Genomic DNA, 9,570 nt, shown 5'->3' with positions numbered 1-9,570 from the left:
TGTAAAAGAAGTGAGTTAGCATGTGAAGATTGCAAAGCAGACCTTCACCAAACTAACCAAAATATTATATCGAGGGGTAGGTAGAGACTAAAATTTTCTTCACTTCCCACCAACTGTGAAAAGGTACTTTGTTGCAAGCTCGTTGGTTTAGGGTCTTTCACCTTGCAATGAATGTGGATTCGATGCCCAACTCGAAAATTTGTTTATTTATCAACACTAACACTATTATTACATGTTTTGATCTAATGCGATAGCGACGTCTACGAAATAGTTTGAAGAAGCCATTAAAGGATTTTATCTAATCCGAAAGCTGAAAAATGAAGAAGAAGAAGCAGTCTCCATACTGTACGATACGACGCTATGCTACTACGACTTCATTAGGGTCGTCAAGCGCGGAGTCACGACCGCGGCCGCGCCTGCGCAAGTGCTGACTGTCCACTTTCCTAATTAAACTCGCGAACAACTTAGATAGATTTTCACATTTTTTTCTCAAGCTTTTTGTAGCTTTGTGATAAATTAACATTCGATTGAACAACTGCATTATCAATGGGATTAATTTCGCGATGATGATTATACACAATAATCAGGTCGTTCCGGTTTGAAATAAAGGAAACTTATGACTGGACCTATGCTTGTGGAAGAATTATAAAATATATATTTTTTTGCTGCTACCCCACTATGCATATCAGTGAAATATTATTCTGTTTTAGGTGGACCTTTGGATCAAGCTTCATATATTTTGGGAATTATTTGACGTTTTATAAAAATAAATAAACACGGGACAAATAACACAATTATATTTCTCCCTGCTTTGATGAATTTAAGCAAAAAAGTCTATCGAGCAATCTTTGTTAGTCTCATAAAAGGCGACATAGAGGGAAGATTGCTGTACATAGCCCTGGAATTTAACTACGCGCGACAATTATTTATAGGAAAAACGATAAAGACGCGGGCAAATTAAGGGCAAAACTACTATACTTATAATGTTCTCAGTCTTGTCCTGGCTGTTCAAGGGCTATTAACGTACAGTCCTGCCATCGTGCATTGTCGCGCGTGGGTAATAACTTAATAAGCGCCATCTACAGGCGCGCAACGTAATTACAAATTAGATACTCGCGCCGCCCGGCCGCATAGCAGATAATTCCTTTAGATAGCAAAATAAGACGGTCTATTCTGCATTAGTTCCGTAGTAGGAAATAAAGCAAATTTATTTTGTCGAAGCGCATCTTAGTTATATTCTTTAATATCGCAGAACTGCTTACAAATCAAGCGAAATGGAAGTTACAATAATGTAGGTAATGTTCGGCTGATGAAAGATTTGTTCATTCCACGGAATCGTCTGCGGGACTCTAGCATTGCACGCGCGTCGCCGTTTTTATCGCGCGATCAACGATTGCTGTCACGTTTAATGTCATAATTAATAGTGAAACAGCGATAGTTTCCTATATATTATTGTAAGGAAAATATTTGTACTATCTTTTTAAGCAACTTGACAATATCTCTGAGTCGCACTTCCATCATTTATTAAGTCATCAGTCAGTTAAACGTAGCCGTCGAGTTTTATAATCATTGTCTCTTTCTACCACATAAAAGATAAAAACGTGACATGTTTATGCATGGTGTTAGTATATGGGTGAGTATTAAAACGGCAAAAAAAGAACCTTTGAATTCTACTTTGGAAGGAAAAAAGTACAACTACTAAAATATTCGTAACTTCCACTTGTTGCAGATTTACCCAGGTCTTAACCCTAGAACGTGCATGGGTCTTTAGAGTCCCTTAATGGGTTTAATGTACCCTAAGGCGAGTGAGTGCAAACTAACAGCACACTTGATCGCTTATCGATATTTGACAACTTTACCCGCTCCGTGTGCCAATGCTGTGTAACACGACTTTATTTTCAATAGCCATAAGGTATATTTTTGATCACGAAAACCCTACTAATAGAGTGGTACCGTATTGTTTTACGGTTTAATATTTAATTGATAATAATAGTACATTGATAAGTACCAATTAACTACACCACGGACTATTGTAAACTTATTTATGGATTCCAATTAAGATAGGTAATGTTTTTAATTAACATGAGATTAATATAAAAAATAGATAAAGTTTATTAGTTTGAAAGTTGTATTATTACCGCTCAGCTTTGTGATTTCCGGTATAGGACTACTCAAATGCTTTGGATATCGTAGAAGGCGGTTATAGGGTGCGCCGGATATCGAATCTAGGACTTACTAAGCCACTTGATAACAATACCTTAACGGTTTAAGTAATTTTATAGATCCAAGTCGAAGAGCGTAGTTAGCGCATATAAAATTAGTCTCGCACGCAACTAGCAATTTTCTTTACTATTGAATTGCATTTTATTTAAGACCTGAGCTAAACGTGCAACTTTATGAATATTTTTTTATTCACCTTTAAAAAAATAAATTGGTTAATCAATGTGAATAGTGAAACCATAAACTAAACTAGTGTCGCACGTAATAACATACATACATACATACATACATATTATCACGTCTATTACCCTTGCGGGGTAGACGGAGCCAACAGTTTTGAAAAGACTGATAGGCCATTATCGGCTGGTTGGCTTACTGATAGAATTGATTAATAAACATAAAAGCCTTTTTAAATATTACCATACGGAGTAAATGTATAATTAAGCAGATAATATACTAAAAAAAATCAATCTAACAGTGAGCACCCATCTTTACCGCATGAGTCTTCACCGTATGAAGTCATCTAGGAAAGTTCCTTATTGCCTTACAATTATGTGACCCCGGGACCTTGGCATCAACATTACTTCATGTTCAAACTATTTCGATGAACAATTTATGAACAAATTAAAGGAATCAGTACAAAATTTAGAAAAACCAAGATTTTTTTTTTTTTTTCCATTTTTGCGTTTTTTTTTTGGAGTTAGAGTCTAAGAGCCCATTGTCGTTGGTTTAACAAAATATCATCATTGGTTGGATAGTTCAAATAATCATTATTAACGTACAGTCAAATATTTATATATTCCCTTAGATAAGACCTCAAAAACGTATAAATCGCCAAAAGTTTTAGTGGCCAATTAAATTCACAGGTTCAATCCTTTTCGAACTCCTACGGTTGCCATGCAAGGAACCGTATGACGCGGTAATAAAGGCGAATTTGCAGTGAATTAGGTAGGTAGGGTAGGTTAATGTGCAGTTGACTTTACCAGTGATACTATTCCAAGAAGGCTGTTTTCAAGAGGGGTGAAGAAGAACCTGAGAATATGACAGAAGCAAGAAGGTGGTTCAAAAGTGTACCAAAATATTTCCTAACTGGAAAGAAAACTCAGTTATAACAAAGAGGATATGCAACAGGAAACGGCAGTGGTCGTGAAGGTTTATTTAGCGATTGGAAGTCTTTAAAAGACAAAGAATTGTCCACTTATTTGTTCATGCTCGTCATGACTTTTGGGTCCTTGAAAAAAATTATAGCAGTAAGAAGTCCCATACTACTTTTTTTTTGGTGCTAAATGGCATGGCATTATAAATATGGCTAAATTTATAATCGCGTCCATTCAAAAAAAGATTACAACATGGAATTGTTTTTAATGAGAAAACTGTAAAATGAAATCAAAAAGAAACTAATATTTAAGATTTTTTATTATTATTTTGATTTAACTTGAAGAAAATCCTGATCCTTTCCTATTCTCGCTTCAGCTATCTGTTCAAACAGCGTTTTGGACAGGTTGAAACATGGAACCAGAAGAGAATAGGGCCTTGTATGAAATTTAAGGTAAACTTCTAAAACGTTTCTCATTAGATATTTGTTTAAAACATGTTTTAACATACTCTTTGTATCAATAAAAACACAGAGAAGAAATAATTGGGCTAAGCCATATTAAATTGAGCCGAGTAAAGCCTGTATAACAAGGTTGAGCCGTTCTTTGCAAAATAAAACATACAATGAGCTTATTTTATACTTTGTTGTTAAAAAAATAACAAAAGGATTTTTATTCCAAAAATAAAAAAAAAAACATTTCAATTTAAGAAGATATCTACTTATTCGTATGTATTCTTAATTTGAATTTCTTTGCTTCTTTAATTTACTCTCATCTAACATTTACTTATATAGAAAGTATAATGAAGGCTTATTTACATACACTTATTATTTACATATTACGATTTTATTATTTTAATTAGGAAATAGTCTTAGAATGCTGAAGTTTCTTTTAAAATCCTTCGCCGAGCTCACTTATGCTTTGAATGTTACTCCTAATCTCAAATTCAGCTGAACATTGCGTTCAAGTCTTGTGACAAATGTATTGTCTACCTCTTCAAGGATTAAGACGTGATATGTGTAATAATTACACGGCACTCATGTGGTATATGTTGGATTAATTATTAATCCAACATATACCACATGAGTGCCGTGTGGTTTCCGGTACCAATACAAAAAAGAATAAGACAACTCCATCTCTTACAAACTCGGGATTCTTTTTTTAGGCGATGGGCATAGCAACCTTTCACTATTTGAATTTCAATTCTATTACTAAGCCAATAAGCACAAGGGATATAGAATAATTATAGACGTGATAGTAGTAAGTATGTATGTAAATATGAGTTATTCACCTGACCACCAAAGTCTACGAACTCGATTACAAATAATCATTAAAAGATTGTTCTTCTCTTTGTCATATTTATGAACAATAAAATAAAAATGGATGGCGTTGGTGTCATATTCATAGAACTACCAAATGTTGGCCGCACGGGGAGTCTATACAAGAATGGGTGGGTGTGACCCTGTATTCATTAGAAACAAATTTGACCATTGTGCATATTACACGGTTCGCAAGGCTCGTCTCAGAAACACCGACACTTGAGGCTGGTGTAGTATATTTCAAAGTTATAGATGCTTCATACATTTTAATATGTGTACTTATACAAAACACCGACAAAGTAAGTTTTACTTTTACGCTTTTAAAACTAAGGCCTGGTATTAGTACGGTTGAGTATTTACCAGGTGGACCGATGACCAGATCTTGGAGTGGTTTTTAATACTCGAAGAGACTTCAGTCTGCAATAAATACCTAGAAAAAAAAAAGTTTTGTTACCAAGAAATAAAATAATTCTTTTGTTTTTTTAAACACAAATTTAATATTAAGTGATTCATGACGAATAATATTACTATTCTTATCCGAATAAACATGATTGGCCAAAAGAAAAATAAATGAAGTACTTAAGAGCTTTGACTATCATCAATAATTAAAACCAATAAGTTTCTCTGCTTACATTTATCTGCAAAGTTTCTACATACTACCGCGCAGCCTGACTGAGCCTGAGGCTCGCAATGACAATACCAGATGGCGCTTACTTCACGCTAATAAAATAGAAATTATTTCACGCCCAAACTGACCGGGCAAATTATTGAAATGACCATTGAACGACTATGAAAAGTGTTTTTGTAAGAGATGCGCCTTTGTGTTGGATAGGAGCTGCATATGGCGTGAAATGGGCTAATTCAATCTCGTTTACTGACGTAGGTACTTAGATTTATTGCACTATTCCAATATGGTGGTTTTACTCGAATTGCACTATAACGAGAATTGCATTATTTATTTATTAGAGTATATACCAACGCTTAGCCAACCAACGCACCAACGCAACGGATTGTTCGTTACACGTGAGAGGTGCCACAAGCAACTCTCACGTGTAGCGAAAAATCCTGCTTCTTTCTGTTCCCACGGCAATTTCGCGAAATTCTCAGTTAGAACACCACTAGACCACGTTAGGAATCTACGTGCCAAATCCTAAATTTTTAGACCCAGCAGTCAGCGCTGTGAATTAAGTAAACATTCAGTCAGTCTATTTTAAAAAATTAAGAAGAAATCATTTAATGATTTTTGTTTTGATCACAGAGTTTGCAGCACTTGTCAGTTATATTTAATCACCCGGGGCTCGCTTATGTTACTTATTTCAAGAAAATTAAGTACAAGGGATGGGAAACTTTACCTCAATAGTCTTTTTTGTGATAATATTCGTATACCCAGATTACCCAGTAGCAGTGCAAACGATAAAACTTATTTTAAGTATATTGTAGATTCTCAGCTAAGTGACTATGTATGTCTTATTGAGAAATAAAGATCATTAAACAAAAAAAAATTCCTTTAATTTCTGCAAACGTAGCAGTAATGGGTATGTAGAAATACAACGAAAGTTATCTGTCTATTAATTTGTTTTCCATTATTATTCAGATTTTTTTTAATAATATAGGTTTTTTAAAATTAAACTTAGTTTAAGTAAAACTGCGGTGGCGATTCTTTGTCCTGTAATTTATTGCACAAAACTGGCACATTCAATACAACCTCAATATATTTTGGCGTATAGGTGGTCCTTTAGTTTGTCCTTACAATGAAACTGTGCAATATAAACCAAATTAGTACCTTTGTGTAAGGCAGGTGTTGCTATTGTAGTGGTTTTAAAGGTGGTACTTCACAATAAGAAGATGTGCAGCACGGACTATTTTTTTTTAATATTAGTTATCGATCAACTTGGAGAATAGCAAAGAAAAACCATAGATCACGTAGAAAAAAGAAATTTAATAGATTTTAATGTCACTACAATATGAAATGTTAGTTTGTACTGTAATATAGAAAATTGCTGTTCTTTTTTTGATTTAATCGTTCATTTTGCGAGATACAAATAAATTTAAATGCGTAAGTATTTAACATGAGCTTTTTTTTCATATACCAACATACACATACCTACCAATATGGAAGTACGGATGTGACACTTTTCAAAAAAGATTGAAAGATTTAATATATTTTGAAGAAATTTCTAAAGAAATACCTAATTAGTGCCTTCGTACTTAGTTTTTCTTCAGCCTTAAAGTATATTTTTAATATCCCATTGAACATAAATAAATCAGAATAATTCATGAGTTTACTCAGCAATTTTGCCATTTTAATGCCTTAAGGTATTCGAAGACTAATAGTAAGAGTCATTTCAAAGATACCTAAAACGCGTCTCGCCTATGTTTATGCAAGTATGAGGAATCAGCGTCAGGGTTAGCGACGCAAATAAAAATAAATAAACTTGTTATGTTGTTTTTATCTTCTTCTAATGCTTCCTTCAATAGTAATTTCAGGAAATGGTTTCTTAGTGCTTTAGCCAGATTTAACAGTCCAAGGGTACCTACTAGCTTTTTTTTGGGCTATGTAGTTAGCATGCAAAATGACAGGATTATTTATCAGAAAAATTCTGCAACTAAGTAGTAATATCGGCAGTGCGATCCAATAGGTATAATCTTTCCATTTACCATTATTCCTGCTAACGCCTATAACTCATAACTCGTAACTCCTTTGCTTCATTTAAAACTAAAAACTCTTTGACAACCCTAAATTTAAATGAGGATTAAGGCACTGGAGAGCAGAGCAAACAGTCTTTGTGCGGCGCCGACACCGAAATTTGTAGAACCTCCTTGTTTGCGCCGGCGGCTACCGTGTGCCTGCAGGTGGCACCACTGTCAACATTGTATAATTAACGTTCGGATGTTCATTCATTATTATTGAAGACGTTGGGGTCCAATCACACTGCCCCACTTTTCCGAGTTATGTAAGTTATATTTGATGGCATCATATCTTGCCGTGTGGTCCCCGGCACCAAAACAAAAAGAGTAGGACCACTCCATCTCTTTCCCATGGATGTCGTAAAAAGCGACTAAGGGATAGGCTTATAAAATTGCGATCCTTTTTTTAGGCGATGGGCTAGCAACCTGTCACTATTTGGATCTCAATTCCATCATCAAGCCGAGCAGCTGAACGTGGTCATTCAGTCTTTTCGGGACTGTTGGCTCCGTCTACCCCGTAAGTTATATAGACGTGACTATATGTATGTATGTATGTATGTATCATATCTTATCAGCCTGGTCTGGTAGCAAAGAGGAAACATAGAATGTGCTGGCTCAGTCTCTTCCCGTGCATATTGTACCCAATAGTCAATTAAGGGAAAGGCTAATAAACTTGGGATTCTTCTTTAGCCGACGGGCGAGCAACCTGTCAGACTGTTGATTCTGTTTTTCCCGTAAGGGATAAAGACCTGATTATATTTATATGTGTATGATATCAGATGCTCTTATGCTAAGGCAAAGCACACACGTAAAACTACACATGATCATGTCTTTACCTCTTTTGTGGAGTAGACAAAGCCAATAGTCAGTCTAGACGGCCATGTTTAGTTTAAATACCTTTATAGGATTAATGCAAAATATTCTGAGGTACATTGAAGTCATACTACGATTCCGGCTGGGTTATATACATTACTGGAACATCGCATAGTGTGTATTAAATATGTTATAGCAAATAAATATTATTCTTATCTATTTTTCATAGATTCCCTTGTTAAAATGCTCACATAGGACAGACGGCTTAACTACTTTAATTTACTTCTTAAATTTTTAATTGTTAATAATCTTATGATGATAATGTAGATGGAAGCAAAAGAAGTATGCAGGGATCGTGATAAATAGGACGATATCGCCTCTGCCTACACCTCTGAGAAAGAGACATGTCGTGATTGTTGTTTATGTATGAGATTACAAGATAACCTCGTCTACAAAGTATCTTCTATGTCTATATCCATCAAGGTTTACTAAGACAATCTGTATTGCAGGCGTCCAACGACATTAATCGAATTTGTAGACTACAAACTACAGCCGACCATTTGATTGGCTTAGAGACTGCAGAATTTGTAGTAGAATTATTGAGTACTAACGTATTGAATGGATATTCGACCCATGACATACCTAACCCATCAGATACCTCGCATAATATCACTTTTAAAACATAAGGTACAGGTACAAAAAAGACTCAACTGGTACTCTTCCTCCTTAAGTCAAGCTATGACGAACACACGAAATTAGGTAAACTCGTCTTGTCTTGAGACTTTGTAATTAGAACAAGGTTTTGAGTTCCTTAAAAAGTTTCTATAGTATTGTGTTATTTTCTTTTATTAATTTAACGTAAGAATTACTAATATCACCACACACGTTGAACTCTACAATTTAAGAAAACTAATCTTAAGTTTTAAAACGGTCAATTGTGCCGGCTTCAACAGGCGTTACGCTTAGTTGGTAGTTTAACTTTCGTCTAAAGCTTGTATTCCATCTACTTTTTTCTTATACTTACACTTTTAAGAGATAGAATACCCGGGATGTAAAATAAAATACTGTGTTGGTGAAGAAAATAATGTTAAATTATATGAGTTCTTAATCTTATATTCTTAATCTTATAAAATAATATTATGATTTAATTGAAAAATATTGGTTGATAATAATAATTTGTTAGAAGTGGCTCGTTCTTGCACAAAATATGTTTATTTTTAGTCAAAAAAAAAAACTGTTAGCATTTTATGCCTTCTTTATCTATCTTAGAGGCTTACCGAAAACATATTGAGAGGAAAGAGATGTCTCATCAACGTTCGTATCAAACTGTTACTTATCACAGAACAGAAAAATTAATAGCGCTAACGGTTTTAGAAAATAGTAGACTTTTTTATTGGAATAAGACCCTAAGTCACTAAGGCTACACCGCTCCTAAT

Source organism: Amyelois transitella, chromosome 23, assembly GCF_032362555.1.
Source record: "Amyelois transitella isolate CPQ chromosome 23, ilAmyTran1.1, whole genome shotgun sequence".
NCBI classification, from domain to species: domain Eukaryota; kingdom Metazoa; phylum Arthropoda; class Insecta; order Lepidoptera; family Pyralidae; genus Amyelois; species Amyelois transitella.
Note: the sequence above shows the minus strand (reverse complement) of the source record.